General features: G+C 42.8%; 1 protein-coding gene across 7 annotated transcripts in view; it reads right to left on the bottom strand.

Annotated features, from left to right (window-relative positions):
* Window positions 1-19304, bottom strand: part of Wwox (WW domain-containing oxidoreductase) — a 930922-nt gene that overhangs the window by 598153 nt on the left and 313465 nt on the right. Inside the window, exon 10 of one of the 7 annotated variants that reach the window (XM_008772491.4) lies at window positions 1-19304. This exon is cut by the window's left edge and continues 35475 nt beyond it; it is cut by the window's right edge and continues 13215 nt beyond it. The exons of the other annotated variants lie outside the window; for them this stretch is intronic. The gene's annotated coding sequence lies outside the window, so the exon portion shown is untranslated. 7 annotated transcript variants of the gene reach the window in all.

Genomic DNA, 19304 nt, shown 5'->3' with positions numbered 1-19304 from the left:
TTCCAGAATTCATGGTGGAAGGAGAAAACCTACTCAAGAAAATTGTGCTCTGACCTTCACATGGGTGTCATGGTATGTGCATGACTGCATGCATACACATACATATACATATACACATACACATACATATACATATGCACACACACATACATCATATACATAATATACATCCTATATATATACATACACATATATCATACACATACACATACACATATATATCATATACCTCATATACATATACATTAAATACATATACATATATGCACACACAATAATAACATATTTTAAAATATATTAATTAAGAGAGAAATAGAACATATTGCCTTCAACCCCTTGTACAGAGGTGACTGGTTGCCTGTTTAGAGAGCCATGGGGAAAGCTTGGGCACTGGTCCAGGGTATTCAATGTCATGCTTGGTGACAAGCAAGCCCCTCAACAACATGTTGATCCTCTCAACTGCTCCGTATTTGTGGGCATCACTGTATCGCAGAGTAGAGTGTATATTACTGTTTGCAAGCCGTGTGGAGCAAGAGTTACGCACATGTAGCCGCCATGATGGAGGGGCTGGAGAAATGGGAGTGGAGGCCATTCCGCCTTCAGTTCACTCCCAAGGAAGTGGCTTTCAGAATAGAATGGCCCTTGCTAACACGGTCACTTCCTCCTGAGGATCTTGGTCTATTCCCCACAGTTCATTTTCAGCAGAGGACTGTTGGAAGTGTGAAAAGCTAGCTCAGCCTGGATCCTCTCACTGTTTCCATGCAAATCCCATTGTTTCCCAGCCTGACTATTATTAAATTGTAATGTAAACCCAGCTTCTGCTTAAGCACCCGTGATGATTAGACTACAAGTCAATTGTGGGTAACACGCAGATATAAATGCGGCTAATAAGTTTTACTGTAATGATTAATCAATTTATGAATACATTATTTAAGCTAATAGCTCAGGTAGGGTATCTTAAACAAGTTACAGAGCACATCGACCAATTCAAACTCCAATTGCCAGATCAATAGGAAACTGTAAGTAAACTCTGGGGGATAAGCACACTGGGGAAAAAAAAGGCAAACAAAAGAGTCTTAGATGAAGAAAACATATAATACTTTCAGTCTGAAGACAGTTGTACAATACTTGAACATATACCAAAGTTTAAAAGAAAAAGATTACAAAATTATATCATTGCACTTTTTGTTGCTGTCTAACCTCTGCTGTGACAAATAAAAGCAGTGCACACCAGTAACACCCACTTGCACAGACTGGTGCACACACATTGACGGTGATGTTGATGCTTTAAAGTAATGAAGCCTTGCGCTCATCACTGTCTCTTTATCTATAGCTGTCCCTTTAATAGGAAAGAAAAAAAAACCCATATGTTCAAAAAGTCAGACCAGCAGCTTTGCTGAACAGGATCCTATCTTCCAGCACAGTCAAGGGACACCTGCTCTTCTAGACCAGACATCTCCCCTGATGGCTACCAAACGCAGGAGTTTTTGTAAGCAAAGCAACCCTTTATATCATAACGTCATCCCATTACTTGTTTTTTTAATTAGGGCTAATTAATGTGAGCTTAATAAATAAACCAGAAAGGACCTTGATTTCCAAAGGTGGGCTATTTCATCAGAGCTTCAAGCGATGGTGCGTTTTAAAAAATTAATTAGTATCTTGTGAGATCGGCCACACGTTATTGAGTAAGTAAGAGCGGCTAAGTGAAACAGATGAAATATTGGTAAGCGATGCAGCCACAGTATAAGTATGTGCAGAGGGTCAGAGGTTAATCCCTATTGATTTTCCAAGTCTGCCTACAGCACCGCTGGGAAAGGCCGGTTCAGTTGGCAATCAGCTAGCACAAATACATTATAAATCTTACTGTCCGTCTCCACTGACCACTGTCACTTACTTCAGGTGCTAAAGACTGTTAAAAACTACCCAAAGGGTGTGGGGGAGTTCTACCCACTCTAACAAAAAGGTAAACCATGAAGGGGTCCCCTGTGTTGGACTAAACTTTTGGGGTGAACATTGCTGAACACAGAGGCCTGTCTCCCATGGAGCTGGCTTCTCTCCTGGAAGGCAGGAACCACCTTGCCACATTCTTCAGAGTAAATCCATTTCAAAGAGTCAATGCAGACTATTGTTCCCATAAGCCTCAACACTAAACTCAAAGGAATTCTAAAACACCTTTCCCATTTGAAGGTATGGAAAGAAAGGGAAGGAATGGAATCCTTCCATTGAGATCATAAAGGCCACTACAAGTTGGTTTTGCAGGATAGAGCACAACCTTTGAGCTAATGGAGGAGCCCTTCCCATACAGGGAGAGGCAGTTACCCATGCTATTGGTATAAAGTGGCCCCCAACATTCATAAGCCTCATTCCCTGAAAACTTAGACACCCACCCCGACCTCTGGAAATAACTATGACCACATGTATAGTAATGACTTCTCTTCTTTACCCAGACCATACCATGGATCTTCTGTGTGCCCAGCACTCTTGCTAGATTCATGGATGAAAAGGTGGGTCCTTCCCAAGAAAAAATGAGATCTGCATCCTGCATCGGACCATTGATCCATACAGCACAGTCCTGGGAAGGGTGTGGGTGCTGGCAGGCAGTCTGGCAGTCTGTCATTTACCAATGGTGTGGCATCCGGAACCCCATCAAACCTCTCTGAGCCTAACTTTCCTTGCTGACAAGTGGACAGCAATACTATTGTTAGCAACTTAAAAGCACTCGGTGCCGGGGGTAAATATTCAGGGAGTGTTGGTTAACTGAAAGGTATTTGACTCAAAGCAAGAATGTGAGAGAAGCTTTTCCACCTCTGCATTGCAGATGGGATTGTGACATTGTGGGGCACAAAGTGGCAGAATATTCATTGTCCCATGCCACACAGGCAGAGGCAGAGGTATACTATCCCCCAGGTCACCACTTCTGAGAAGCAACCTGGTGAAGGGCATGTTTTCAAATTACTCTGGGGAAATTTTTTAGAATGCCCTAGAAAAGCATAAGGAAGCAAATTGTATCAGAAATGCAGATGTTGGCTGGCTCAGCATGAACCAGGGCCAGGAGAGATGGAGAACTCTTTGGGTGAAGAATGGGTCCCTTCTACATGGAGACCGAAGAATTTTACTTAAAGACTCAAGCTCTAAAAGGATGCACAGGAAAGGCTCACATGTAGGTGTTGTGTCTACATACAAATGCAGCTTTGTTAGCACCTCCATGGTGCTTGCAAACTCTCTCTCTCTCTCTCTCTCTCTCTCTCTCTCTCTCTCTCTCTCTCTCTCTCCTCTAAGCAGAAGACATGACATTCTTGAAAAAGTTACAACAAAAATGGCTAGAATGTTGGGGGAAACTCTTATCTTCATCTTTTTCAGAACTCTATCAAGTAGCTTTAGTGTGTTCTTGTGTTTAATGTTGGAATGCATTTGAGGAAAAAAATTTTTTTCAAGACCTTTACATTGAGGGTTGGAGGCTGGGGACAACTGTCCTGAGTTAATGACAAACAAAGGCCAAAGGCACACCCAGCAAAATTCCCTCCAAATCAATTCTCTCTGACCATGACTTTTTTATGCCATGCATGTCTGTGTTCCTTACAGAAACTTGCCTTTGATGATGTTGGGGTCTCCTGGAGGGAAGTGTTTCAAGTAGTTCAGGATTGGTAGGGCAGGATCACAAGTGGACCTGCAAAAGCTACCCAATCTGTCTACAATCCCTGAGGCTCCAGACTGATCCTGATTGCTGGCTTTCATCAGTGAGAAAAATCTTAAGGGCACACAGGGCTCTAGAAACCCACTTACTTATTTACAAATTATGAGCGTGGATCATTCTATTGGCTTCTGTCTCTAGTCATGGCTTAGAGTCACTGTGATGCTCATCTTTAAAAAACGGGGGATGCAAATTTTGTATTTCTTTGCTAGCTTAGATTTAGTGGTGTGTGTGTGTGTGTGTGTGTTGGGGGAGGGGGAGGGCTGGCTGAGTAATCCTCTTTTCTCACAGCTTGCTTGAGTTTCTGTGCTGGGTACCTCCTCATGTGCTGGTCTCAGCACAGAAATCTTTCTAAGCCTCTTTTTAATTTGTGAGGAGGTTTTATTTGAAACAAAATAATCTATATCTCAACCCCTTTCACACATGACCCCCCCAAAATATTTTAGACATTTCAAAACAAACAAACAAAAAACTGAAAAAACAAAAACAAAACACTAAGGTCCATGGAGAGTGGAGAAAGAATGGAGGTTCTTCCATGGACCCTTTGCCTGGGGCATACCCACGTGACAAGTTGACTTCCAAGTACCTCACACAGCTTACACACACAGCTCCTGACTATGAGGCCTCGCAGTCAACATATTTGTATTGTATCTATGAAGAATACATTTTTGAAATCGGTAATCAACACACAGTCACTGAGAGTAGACCGCCTGGACTGTCTGAATTGGAATTCCAATTCTGCTAACTCCTCACTGGGTATATCTGCTTCTTTACCTGTAAAATATGCAACATACAGCCTCATAGGATACTAAAAAACGATGTGTGAAAACACAGGCGAAGAACTTGAAAGAGCATGTGCCACCCGCTGAAGCATCTTTATATTCAAGACTGGAAGAGGTTGATGGGTAAATGTGGCATATACCATAGGAGACATAGAAGCTTTGTTTGAAATGGTCTACAGTGCCCAACACGGTGTCTCCTAACCACATGGCCATCGGACATGTGACACGTGGCTAAGCAACTGGATTTCCAAATTTAATTAGTGTGCATTTAAACAGCTACATGTGACAATGACCGCCATATTGGAAGACAAAGGTCTTGAGGGTGTACTGGATGACTAACACTGGATGGTTGAGCATCCATCAGCCTACTGGAGGTATGTGTGGCAGCTCCCATACAGCAGGCTCTGCCTTCAGCCCCGTGGTCCTCTTACCTCTTAGAAGGAAGATCCATTGTTGTTACCATTGGCTTCTCTGTGCCAGGAGGGGGCAGGAAACAATATGGCACTAATGGGTTACATTAAAAGAAGTTTCTAATGTAAGGCAAGCTCCACGTGGACTTTCCTTCCTGATTTGGATCTGGAATCGTAGATGAATCCCGGCCTCAAACCATGGCCTTGCATCCCAGGCCAGATACTGCCTTTGTATTTGGTGCCTGGAGAGAGTGTCTCGTCTCTAATACGCACATGGCTGCACGATTCTATAGATGGATACGCTGACTGGCCCACACTCTGCTGTGACACATGATTCTCAGGAGGTAACAAAACCAAAGCCTGCCTCTAGCAGGGATCTGATGCGTTTTATCTCAGTTGTATCGCAAAGCAATACCTGTCTTGACATTTTTATGCCACGAAGAGACGGCACTCTGAAACCTTAATCTTCATAGCAGTTGGTATTATGATGCACCCATGCAATATTAAATTATAAAGTAGAAAGTCCAAAGAAACTACAGTTAGGATTTAACAAATAGACTTCGAGATTAAAATGAGAGTTCACAAAATGCATCTTCTCTCAGGCTGAGATAGGTCGTTATTTCTTCTGTCTATTAGAATTACTGACAAAAGACTGTCTTCTCCACACATAATGAGATTCCTGAAGGCACTGACTGGCCCAAATTCATATCTATGTAGATTTACTGACTGAAGTGGTACCTGATTCACAGTAGGTATTTGATGTGATTGGATGATTGGATGGATGGATGGATGGATGGATGGATGGATGGATGGATGCATGGATGATGGATGGATGGATGGATGGATGGGTGGATGGATAGAGAAGCAAATGGGAAGGGAAAGAGATGGAAGGATGTTAGGATCCTGAGGTGTATAGAATGGGTGGGTAGATGGTAGGATTGGTGCATGAATGGATGCACGGATGATGGATGGATGGATGGATGGATGGATGGATGGATGGATGGATGGATGCATGGATGATGGATGGATGGATGGATGGATGGATGGATAGAGAAGCAAATGGGAAGGGAAAGAGATGGAAGGATGTTAGGATCCTGAGGTGTATAGAATGGGTGGGTAGATGGTAGGATTGGTGCATGAATGGATACACGGATGATGGATGGATGGATGGATGGATGGATGGATGGATGGATGGATGGGAAAAGGAATGGTGTTAGAGTCTTGGTAGACGGAACCTTATGTGGGCAGAGGTATGAGCAAGAAACCATAATGGTGGGTAGGCATGTGGGTAGATGGGTAGATGGATGGAGCTGTGTGGTACTAGAGCAATTTTCAATCCAAATGGAGATTAAAGAGACATTTCAACACTCTTCCTGCTTACTAAGAGTTTTTCCCATTTTCTGGATATGGCTGAACTTGTAAGTCCTACTTCTTCTATTTTAGGAAGGTTGGATAGTGCTTCATTGTGCTTCATTGATGATGGCAGCCTAGGGTTTCTGTGGGATGTGGAAATGAAAGGAGAAAGGAGCTCATGATGGAAACATCATGGCAAACTTTCAACCACTGGAAATAAGTTAATGAAATTACATTATGAATTTAGCTAACCCAGGGAGGGCTGATCCATGAAAGAGGGGAAAGAAAGAGAAGAAGTCAAACACACACACACACACACACACACACACACACACACACACACACACACACACACAACTAGAAAGAAAAGAAAAGTGAGATACTAACCCAAAGCTCTTATTACCAAAGCCAGCTGTCTCCTTTGAACTGCTAGATTGCTGAGTACATGCCCCATGCATATTCATAGACACTGCAGGAAATTAAACACCTTTGGAACCAGCACTAAAACTCCCCCACCAGCCAATGCAGTGAACCAATAACTCAACAGCCCCCTTGTGGCCTGGTAGAATTAATGCATCTTCCATGGGTGGGAAGAAGGCTCTCTTTGGGGTGGGGACAGGACCTAGAGGGCAGGCATGGAGGCTCAGAAGAGGAGGGAGCAGCTGCCCAAGCATTTTTACTAATGTTAGATGAGCCCCGCTTCTTGTGCTGAGTGAGGGCGATGTGTCACTGTCATCCTTGTCCCTTTCCAGAGTCTGAGAAAGAACCCCCAACGTGGCACACTCTCTCCCTCAACCCAACCTGCATAAAGTAGAAACCGCTCAAATAAGCGGGGTATTTCCATTTAAAAACATCATTTAAGGGAATTTTACGCTGTCGGAGAAGACGGATACACTGTGTTTGTTTTCTACATTAATGAGCTATAAAAAGAATGGGATAGGCCATAAATACAGTATTTTGTAATAGCCTTTACTAAAAATGCTGCTACTTGTGTTTATCATTTATATCCTTGTATACAGCCTCCAAATTGATTACACTTTAGACCGTACATAACTTGCTGTGTTTTTCATTTCATGCTAAACCACAAACATTTTTATAACTCCGTTAATATATTCCATATTTTGTGTTCTTATTGATTATGAATATTTCTTTAGGGGATTTTATTGCTTTTAAAATAACAAATGTTAGGTATTAAAAAATAGAAAAACCTATTGCAGGCTTTCTATTCTTCTTCCCCCTGGTAATTCTAATACATACATTTTAGCACAAGCATAGCTGGGTATCTTTTCCATATCTCTTATGCTCCCTCGAGCTGACATTAAAAATCCCTCTGAGTACTGCAGAAGAATCAGATTTTCCCAAGGAAACCTTCCATTGAGCAGGTTTGAACTGCATTCATAATCCTTTCCTTCCACAATTAAAAAAATTAAAGTACCAAAAGATCAAAAGATTAGTGCCCATAACATGACGGGCTTACATCAAGTATATATTATCTTTCCTAATTGCCATTTCACTTTATAGGCTAAAATATGATTTATGTCTGTGATAAGATTTTTACTATTAATTATCGAATTGAAAAAAATAAAATCTCGCATTATAAATTCTCTGCTGGAAATTAGTTTTATTATTTTTTCCCATAATCCCATCACAGGAGCTCTAAGTGCGGTGCGGCATGAACACTTTAATTTTTCCAGTTAGTTTTAAGCAAGCCCAGAGGTGAGGTTTAATAAGGATCAATGGCACTTTATCTGGGACAGGGCCTCTTCACAGCATGCAAATTACACAGTAACACTTAAAAAAAGAAATAGATTTAATTAAAAAAAAAAAGTAGAACCACAGGCTCTGGAAATTCAATTAAAGGATTTATGCAAAGGTTTGCGAGGTTTTTATATGCAGTTACTGCTTACATAATGAGCTTTTCATATTAAAAATCAATAGGTAATCTAGACTAGAAGATCATCCCCTTAAATACATTTTTGAAATCAATTTGAAAAATAGTCCATCAACCGCTGCTCTAGCTGCTTCGATTACACTAAAAGCAATATTTAGATTGTAGGACGTGCTATGGAATATCTATGCTTGAATATGGCTTTCAAGGGCTCTTGGACTTCTGAGTGCCTAAGACGATGGCCTGGTGACTCAAGATTGTGTTAAATGCATAAATGATTTATTTAATTAGGAGCAGATACCCACAGATACGACTCCGCTGCGTTCCGAATGGTTAAATGGAAGGAGGTCAGCAGGGGGAGGGGAAGAGGAAGGAGGAAAGTGAAGAAGGAAAAGGAGGTAGGGGAGGGGCTGGTGAGGAGAGGAAGCGGGAGTCAAAGTAAGGAATAGAGCTGAGAAGGAAGAAAGCAAAAAGGGAGAAGAAAAGGGGAGGGAGGGATGGAGGAGAAAAGGGGGAGGGAGATGAAGAGAAGGGATAGACAGGCAATGGAGAGAAAGAGGAGGGGGAAGCAGAGGCTTGGTCCTGGAGCAGGGCGGGGAGTAAGGACTTCTAAATTAGTCTTTGGTATCTCAATTGCCTATTGTGTGCTGGCTACTTAGCCCTTGGAGATATGCATTTCGCTTTAAAACTCATTTAGGTCTTCAACTGAGGAAGCAATTAGCTAGCTTATAATTTAAGCAGACTTTCCATCCTCTGTGATAATGGGAGACAGGTCTTGAAATAAAAGACAAAAACCGATTCTCTGGTTACATTGGGCAAATCCATAGCACCTGTCTTACAGCCGAACTGTCCCTGGCTTTGGTAATCCCGGGGACAGTCACTGTGTTTACCGCTGTGTATTCTTGGCAAACCAGGACACAAGCATCTGAACAGAGGACAGTCCTGGGGAAGGGGAGGGAGAACCGGGCACGTATACCTCCCATCTTCCCTCATTACTCCACAAGATACACAGGGCCTAATTTTTCAACACCTTCTCATGACTCCGGTTATCTTCGGCTAATGTTAGTCTCTTTCAAACAGGCCAAAATCATCCCAGGACTACCTGAGAACCAAGTCACACCTTAATACTTTCCTGCAGATGCATGCACGCATGCACGCACGCACCTTCCACTGGCTCCTGTCTTAGCAACAGCAGTATTTGAGAAAGGTACTGGTATCTCCTCCCTGGTTAATAGGAAAGGCAAGACCACACAGGGACATATGTCCCTGGCTCTCGGTTCACAGGGAAGGAAAGATGGGGACAAAACAGCAGCGGTTTCAAACACGGGAGGAATGGACAGAGCCTACTGCGGTTTCTGGAAATATCTCATTAGCTAGCTGGCTTTTCCTCTACACGTATTGAGGGAGGTTTTCAGGCCCAATTAACTAGCATTAGCTTTACCCAGCATTTACATACACATTGTGAGCTTCCTTAGCTACCATGGCATCTATAGCAACAAACGCAAAAGGGCCAGGGTGCTTGTAGAAGCCTATGGGCATCTCTGCACACGTATTTTAAGATTTTTGCACTCGTAAGGAAAAGGTAGTAAGTGAGAGGCTGGGCATTATAATGCAATATTTACTGACAGCATCATGATCCTAAAAGAAGCCAGAGACAGACAGAGGGTTGGGAGTGGATGGCTCTAATTATAGGCGAAGCTCAGGACCAGGAAGAGTAGCCGCTGCAGGAGCTAGGGAGGAACCAGGCTGCACACTGCCAGGCGACCACTATCAGGGTAACGAGGATATTCTACAATTGATTGTGGTTACTGCCCCGCTCTGTGAATACACTAAAAGCCATTGACAGGTACATTTTAGAGGGTCGGATTGAATGGTATGTGACTTGTATCTCAATAACACTGTTATGAAAAGTGAGGTGCGGTTTGTGAACTGTAGGTGGACTCTGTGAGAGTTTTAAGGAATATGACAAAATAACTCAAATGTGGATAAAGACGGGGGCCATTGTGAGGACAGAAAACAAAAAGGCAATCTCTCTTTTCCATTTAAATCATCCTGGGTTTTTTGTTTTTTTTTTAAAGGTATGTTTCTCTCTTTCTCTACAAAATACCTTCTCTTGGGATCATGGTCAAGGATGTATTGGGGTGAAATGTGCAAAGGAACAGTGGTGGCCTTCTAAAGGAGGCTGCTCAAATGAAAATCGGCTGAGGCTTTAGACGGCATGAAACCAGGGCTTTCCCATTCTGGGGTAGTGTGATCAAAATGTCAAATAGGAAATTGTTTTGTAACCGTGCGAAAGGGGCTGGTAATAGAAGTTTGAACAATGTTAACACTTAAAATTTCAGCAGAACCATTTCAATCCATAAATGTATAAAAGTCATTTTACGGTGTGCTTAACAGTCGGGACCAAGGGCTGTTATAAAAGAAGATGCTCACAATGTCACTTCCTTTTCTGTTATCTTATTATCACATTTAAATCTCTCTGTAAAAGTGGTCTTGATAGGGAACTTTATTACACATTTCAAGATTATTCATTCTGCAGAGAACTTCCCCGAGGAATTAACAGATAAAAAGAGAGCACACTCCCCTGTCACCCCTAAATGAATACTGTGACTACAGAGTTGGGGATGGTGGACCTCCTGTCTCAGTAATCTTAAAGGTCGCTCTTCCCAGCCTGATGAAGGCCACTCCTTGCATGCAGTACCCTTGGCTAACACCATAATACTAACACCATAATACTCACTTTGCAAAGGCCTGGGAATAAAGAGGAGGGCAAACAGGAAAAGTCAAGGTGGGAATTTGATGAAGAGCATTAAAAAGAATAAAATAAAATAAAAAAATTAAAAAGTATTAAAAATGGGTGGCAATTTACTGACTGCCAAACACATGCTGTGGCATTTGTGCATGCACACACACATGCACGCACGCACACTCAAAATAAATAAATAAATGAAAACCAATTAATTTTGGTGGCACACACCTTTAATTCCAGCACTCAGAAGGCAGAATCATATGGATATCTGTGGGTTCAAGGCCAGCCTATATAGTAAGTTCTAGATTAGCTATATAGAGAGCCTGTGAGAATGGGGGGAGGATAGAGACACAGAGAGAAAAGAATAGAGAGAGGAAGGAAGGAAGGAAGGGAGGGAGGGAGGGAGGGAGGGAGGGAGGGAGGGGGGAGGGAAGGAAGAAAGGGAAAGCAGGGTTCTGTTCTGGTTTTTGTTTTGTTTTGTTTTGTTTTGTTTTGTTTTGTTTTGTTTTGTTTTAATTTCCAAGAGAATCTAACCAATAGTCGGATAAACATTCCCACCTTTCTACAGTTCGCTGGAGGAGAAGGGGCCCCAAAGCTACCACAATCTCCTTTGCTCACAGTCAGTAATCTTGCCTGAAAAAGGATCTTAAATAAACATTTCCAGCTTTGTGCGCCAAACCACACCAGATAAAACTACTTATTTCTGCTGCTACACTGCTACGGTAGCCCAGGGACAGACAAGGCTGTGTTCCAATATAACTTTACTCTATTTTCCTGTGGTGCTGGAAATCAAACCCTGGGCCTAGCACATGCTAGGCAAGTAATCACCCTACTACAGAGCTTCAGTCCTGTACCACAATAAAACTTGATTAGAGATATTCCAATGTGAATGTCATATATTTTTCATATATTACAAATGACTGGTTTCCTTTTAAAATATTTTGACCATTTTTAAATGTAAAAAGAGCTCTTGATTTTCAAGCTGCACAGAAAGAGGCAACAGGCCAGAGTTGGCCCAGGAGCTAGGTAGACCAGTAATCCCTATGCGTTCTCAGTTTATGGTGATGGTCCCTTCTCTGAGAACAAAATGGCCCCATTTTCTCCAAATATATAAACGTGGTGATATGCATTCTATGTTGCATGCTCTCAACAGAACAGTAAGTTCAGCATGTTTCTCTGGGCTGAAGGTTGCTCTAAACTTTCTGAATGTTTTCTTTGGGAACAGGTACCAAGGTCTTTTCTCTCATTTACAAATAGGCAGAAGTTTCCAGAATTGGCAACCCTGGCACTTGCAATGCTAGAAACATATGGCTTTGGCTTCTGACATACAAAGCAGATCACATTCTCTCTGGCCTGGACATGATCTCATCACCAATGCAGTGAGCAATGTGAATGCAATATGCTGTCATGTCTGTGTGCTTGCACCTCCGAGTTGCTTGGGCTGGAAAAAAGAAATCCATCCAGAGGTGAGTATTTACGGGGTCAATTTTCCCCTATCTCCATCAATACTCTGACCTTTGCAAGCAAAGCTGGTAGGAATAGCACTGGGCACAGTAGCCCAAAATTTCGATCTAACTGGAAGGAATTCACCGAATAAAGTGCAACATCTTAATTATGTCCCACTTCTGCATTAAACAAGTATCAGTGGCAGTGGCTCGGTGGGTAAAGTCCTTGCCCTGGAAGTCTGAGGACCTGACTGACCCCCAGAGGTCAAGTTAAAAAGTCAGTTGTGGTAGAGCACATCTGTAACTTCAGCATTCCTATTGGAAAATGGAAGGCAGAGACAGGAGAACCACCACAGAATCTTGCAGGCCAGTGTAGAGTACACAGCATGACGTGTGAGAGACTGCCTCAAGGTGAAAGGATACAAGTAAGTCTTGAACGTTGTTCTCTGATCTCATGAGTGAACCACATGTGCACCAGGGAAGGTGGGTATTCATGAGCACACACACAGATACACACAGACATACACAGACACACCAATTATATACGTGTGTGTGTATACATATACATATATATGTATACATATGTATATATAACTTTTAAAAACTAAAGTATCTTTATAATATTTGATATATGTATGTATAGACTCAAATGATGACACAGAATATCTGGAATAGTTTTAACAAATGGAAAAATGTTTACATATTGATTCCTCTAAAAGATTTAAAACCTTCCCTCATGCATCTTGAAGGTATTTACAATATTTCTTCTTGTAAATTGTTATTGTGATCATCAGTGTCAATAAATGCTACTGTTGTGGAGGATGTGGCCGAGGATGGAGAGTAGTAAGATTCCAGCTTCCTTCAGACCAAGTGATGGTCAAGGACTCTTTCTCTTTTTATCGTCTGACCAATGTGGCCCAAATAAAGATGTTTAAATACCACTAGGCAATTACTGTAATATCAGTGTGTCTTGGTACAAAGTCACAGAGGGAAGTGGAACAAGAGTAACATGAAAAGTGAGAGCTTCACACAGCACTTCAGGTTTCATGCATGAGCAACAGTTCTGAGATCAACATGACCCAAATCCACCTGAGGGAAAACGTGTGGGAGGACAAGGCACAAATAGGAAGGATGCACTTTACAGGTTAACTGGTAATGCTGCAGAAACACTGAATCATTCCTTTGCTGAAGCAAAACCACATTATTCTTTGTAGAGGCCGAATTAGACAAATGAAGAGTGATGGTCACATTCTCACGGTGCCTCAGAACTGGGGCACCGAGACTGCAAGTGGCACTGATATGATTGTAGGGTGGGGGGAGGGAGCAGATCTTGGATAAGGAAACATGGCTGACTGTGGTGTGGGTGCTGAGAATGGTCTCTCCAGTGGGAAGGATGTTCTGTTATTCCATTGACTTCTGTCACTCTTGGGTGGGGTCATGAAACCAAGAAAACAGTAGCAGCTGGAGACCCTCCTAGAAAGCAGAAAACCTAACACTGAAGTTCTTATAGATCCCTGTATGCTTGTTTTGCCCAGATCTTTCCACATGGCCATCTAATTTTGCCAGGAGCTCTATGAAGTATAGCATTTCCAAGTCATGCCAGAAGAAAGTAGGCAAGAACACCTAATATGCTGGATGGTAAGAGAAGAGCTGATGGGCTGGAGAGATGGCTCAGCGGTTAAGAGCACTATGTGCTCTTCCAGAGGTCCTGAGTTCAAATCCCAGTAACCACATGGTGGCTCACAACCATCTATAATGAGATCTGGTGCCCTCTTCTGGTATTCTTAATCATAATAAATAAATAAATCTTTTTTTAAAAAAAGAGAAGAGCTGACAAGGCTGAAGTCAATGAAGGCATGGAAAACTGGTACATTATCTATGGCTATTTTCAAATTAAAGGTACCAACAATTTGAGTGAGCAAAAAAAAAAAGATAATCACTAGCCCAAAGTGATTGCCAACAAACACTAGTCCATCTGCCACAGCAAAGACTTGCTGTGCCCACTTCTTCTTGAGTGCATGGCTAAACCATATTTTCTGGCCTTCTATAATGCAAAGGTATTCATCTCACCTACATTGATTTGTTCCTCCAAATGGTCTCCTTCCCCACTGATTCAACATGGTCTTGCTCCCTGCACTAACCTCATACAGATGAGCATGACAGCTGTGAGAGCAAGGAGTAGAGGAAAGGAGAGCAACAAGGTGGAAAGAGCCTGGGTCCGCAAGTCGCCATTCTGAGGGGAGCTCCTTAGAAATCCAAAACAGAAACTCTGACCCTTCCAGAAGCAGCAGATGAACTCTGACTGTGTGAGACCCACTTTGCATGTGTGGGCTTGTTTGGCATGGCCTTTAGTAAGACAACCACCAAAGGTGTGGACATTGCAGAGTCCCTGAGAACGTCATCCACATAACACTGCCTGTTATCCTGGGTCGCACATACAGGTTTGCTTTAACTGTGCCAAGCAGACACCCAAAGGAGCTTCTCGAGGTTTCGCACAGCATTGAATCACCTGATTTGTGGTTCATCCATCTGCAAGAACAGTCTTCTTAGGGAAAACATGGTCAAGCTTGGATGCCCACAGCTTATATAAGACAATTCCATGCATTCTTCCTTCCAGGGGGGAAGGCATGTCTTGGCAACTTGTTGTATTTTTAAGACTCAGTTTTCCAGATCTCTTTACTAAATCTCTTGTATCAAAAGACCCTCCCTGCTGCACACTCATGATAGCTTCTAGAAGTTAGCTTCATGTTCAATGGGGGATTTATGGTGCCACCATCACACTGCATTGTGGAACCTGCCATCTCGATTGAAAACATGGTCTCTATTCTGTTTCCTTTCTTTTTGCCTTTAGAATTGTTGTCAGTTAGCACATTTTATAGCTTAAGAGTTTTGGGGGTTGTTTGGTTTGTTGTTGTTTTGTTTTGTTTTGTTTTTAATAAATTACCCAGACCTTTATTTCCCCTGTTTGCCTTCTCCTAAATGTGCAACAAGCTGTGGAAGGGACATGTCTGTACAGTGGCAGTCCTTAAATATTTTACAAGCAGAAATCTTAGTGTGTAGTTTGGAAGCTAAGTTATCCTTCTCAGGAGAGAGTGTATACATCCTTGAGGGTTTGCATTACACAGCGACAGTGGCTCCTTGCCACTTACAACAGAGGGCATTCACATCTGCCTCTGAAATCTAGGACTGGGTGGCATTTGAGCATTCACAACAGAGTAAGGCCAGCAAGACTGCACAGTTGTGGAAGCAAAACCAACTCCCATCCCTCCACCAGCGGACAAAATTGGCATGGTGAAGCCAGTTAGAACCTCTAGAGGCAGAGATACAGAACCAGGGAGCTTCACTCTTGAATGTCCTTGAGGGGGTGACAGGTGATGACAGTGACCTTAGTGACCTCTCGAGAAAACTCCAGAGCAGACCTGTCCCACGCCAGAACAGAACACGTATTGCTGCTATACCCATTCTCGTTGGAGGAACCCTCCATGCTTGGAGTAAATAATACCACCATCACTTCATAGACGGGCAAACTGAGGCTCAACCTGGCTCAGTGTGCATCCTCAGTGTAGCATGCCGCAAACAGCACTTGTACTGACATCTGCTTTATTCCAGATTCTGTTCCTATTTTTTCCCTGCTTACCATAGTGTTCTTTCTTACTTAGACGCCAGGATGGCTTGAAGTCTCAATCCCTTCCTTCTCTTCTCTCTCCTGCTATCTCTCATCCTCTCCATCCTCCGCCTCATTCCCCCATGGAGCTGGGGGGGGGTGGGAGGTCTCACTCTGCCACACAAGATATTCTCCAACAACTTTGTGCAACACAGTCCTCCTAAGCCCAGTCCTGAGCAGCTGGGACTGCTGGGCGCAGCAGTGAATTCAGCTTCAGGGTGTCTTTGAAGAGGCCAGGAGCTGGCCCAGTGAGGAACTGCTTTGCACTTGCCATGGAAAACAAAAGGATGGGTCTAGAAACTTGGTTTGCACTCTCCTGGCCTCCTCTGCAGTGTTACCTCTTCGGTCATGTAATGGGAGAAGGAGGAGGAGGCTCCAGTGTGGTCCGCTAGTAGGCACTTTGACAGGAGGCTTAGCTTTGGGGTCTCATGACTGTATCCCTATGGAGTTTAAAGAAGAAGAAAGGCAGTGGGGAGCTGTGCTCCTACGCCAAAGGAGTACACAGTCTAGAAACTAGAAACTATACAAAGAGGTAGAAGGGCTAGCAAGATGGCTAAGAGGGCAAGGGCCCCTGAATCTGCATGGTGGAAGAAGGGAAGGTCCCTGTGGATTGGTGCCTCAGGAAAGAGGTGAGAAGTTTTGTCTTTATTTAAACAGAAAGGAGGTCCCTCAGCTTCAGAGCTCAACACTCTAAACAGGTACTAGAGACACAAAAAGATTGAAAACAAAGCCACCGGGCATGGTGGCTCACACCACTTGGGAGGTAGAGGCAGGGAGATCTCTGTGAATTTGAGGTCAGCCTGGTCTGCAGAGTACCTTCCAGGACAAGTAGGGCTACACAGAGAAACCCTGTCTCAAAAAGCCGAGAGAGAGAGAGAGACAGTGGGGTGGGGGGGGGGAGAAGAAAAAGAGGAGGATGAGAAGAAAGAGGGAAGAGGGGAGAAGAGGAAGGGAGGGGAGGGAAGAGGAGAGGAGGAGAGGAGAGGAGAGGAGAGGGAAGGGCCAAAGAAGCCAGAGTGACTCAAGCCACAGAGTTTACATTTATGTGCTATCCCAAATGAGTGCTGTATCTAGCATATCCTAGTCCTGCCATAGTTGCAGTGATGTATGTTCTTCTAAATTCCAGGAGCACAGGCAGGAAGCACCAGTGCTACTTTAAGCCTTTATAAGTACTAATTTCATCCCTTTCTTCCTTACAATTCTGAACAGAGGGGAACAGACATTAATTAAGCAAGGCTTTATCTCCTTCTACCCTAATGAAAGGCAAGTTACGGTTATATTTTTCCTAAGATTTTTCTTCCACTTAATGAAGACATTATCCCCGAGTTTTCAAAGTCATTTTACAAAAGAGCATTCAAGAGACATTAAAGTCAGTTTAAATGAAGAAGTCTTTTTGAAGTTAATAAACAATAAAAGAACAATGAAAAGAGACCCTTTGATCCTGTCTTATTCCGAAGGCTTTAATTTCTGTTTTAATCTACTAGATGAGTAAGAATCGTGTTCAGATATCCCTCACCTCTGGAATACACTAAGCCTGAACTGCAAGCACCTTATAAGTCTCTTATGATATGCTTGTGTGTGTGCATAAATGTAATGCTAATAGGTAGGTATGTATAAGTGAATGGCTATATATATATATATATATATATATATATATATATATGTATATCCCATAAGTGTGCATAACCTATACCTTATTAACATAGATACAAAACATTCAGAAATCTTTTGTCAGGAAAGGGAAAAGAAGTTTCAAAATTATTTCTCGTCTACTTCTTTGAAAATTAAAAAAAAGAAAAGAAAATGGAATCTTTGGCTTTGAAATTCACAGTAAGATCAAAGACTATAATGCACATAGATTTTTCAAGGTATACATTATTAATACCACAGGCAAACACATAACTAATCAATAGAGTGGTCAAGAGATGATAAGACAGGCGCGTGTCTTTGCGGCTGCGCGAAGCGCCATGTGAGGTGGGTGCTCTGTTCTGGCTCTGTGCGCCAGGCATCATCTGAAGTCCAACCATTGCTCAGCCATGGACTGTTCCTCATAGATGGAAAGGGGAAAACAAGCAGCTCAGTGCCCTCTGCCTCAGAACATTTCTCTTGATGCTCCCCCTACCCCATACCAAGGCAAAATACATAAAACTTAAACTAACCATTTTGAGGCTTCTGATTTTTGTGGCATGTTAGTACATACCCAGAGGTGTGTAGTCAACATTTCTACCTGATTCTAAATGTTCATATCACCCTCTGAGGAGACCTCAAACCCATTAGCAGCCTGCCCATACCCCCTTTCCGCCACTGTCTCTGAAAACCACTCCAATTTGCATTCTTGTCTCTGTGGATCTGCCTGCCCTGGATATTTGGCTTATATAGGATCATATGTGGGGGGACCGCTTGGGTCTGATGTGATGGCCTCTTCTAATTTACAAACAACAAGACCCATATGAATGCCACCCTCATTCTATAGATTACCTCTTCTAACAGAAAAAAAAAATCTGTGTGACAGAATATTCTTCCTTTAACAAACAAAACCAAAACTGTGTGTACTGCTTATACTGTGGATGCCCTCTCATGAGGAGCATTAATTATGAGTCAAAAAGAAAGTTTGGAAATTTACCTACCAAGGAGTATGCAAACAAGTTTTATACATTGAAAATGAGGCCATAATCTGGAAAACATATCAAATTGAGAGATCCTGGGAACATAGATGTCATTTTTTTAAGAGGGGTCACAGAGTAAACAGTTCTGTATGTGTTTGTGTGTATGTGTGCAATATGTGTACATGTTGGGAAGGGGTATGCATACTTACATGCATCCAGAGATGAGAGAAGCATGCTGGGTGGCCTGCTGTGTCACTCCTGCCTTCTTCCTTTGAGACAGGGTCTCTCATTGAACTTGGAGCTAGGCTGGCAGGCGGCAAGCCCCAGAGACCCTCTTGCCTCTGTCTCTTGTAGCCGCTGCAGTTACAAGTGCATGTATGGCCCCTACCTGGCTTTTTATATAGGAGCTGGGCATCTGAAGTCAGGTCCTCTTGCTTGCAAAGCAAGCATCCTTCTCCACCAGGCCATCTCCCTACCCCTTCCCCAAACTGATGGCCCCTTAGTAAGTGCTCCCTCAGAACCACTGTGGGACCTTGTTCTGCACTGCCTGTAGGTTAGTGTGATTTCCAACCACTGTGGAAAGCATGTGAGACATTGTAAGACATGGAATACTTACTGCTTCTCCTCTCTCGGGCATTTCTTGAGGAATCAACAACTTGATTATACAGCCAAAAAGGAGGGTTGCCATGTCTGAGGAGAGTTGCAATGTCTGCTTC

This window comes from Rattus norvegicus, chromosome 19 (genome assembly GCF_036323735.1).
Source record: "Rattus norvegicus strain BN/NHsdMcwi chromosome 19, GRCr8, whole genome shotgun sequence".
Lineage (NCBI taxonomy): Eukaryota > Metazoa > Chordata > Mammalia > Rodentia > Muridae > Rattus > Rattus norvegicus.
This window is presented reverse-complemented; position numbering and strand designations above follow the sequence as displayed.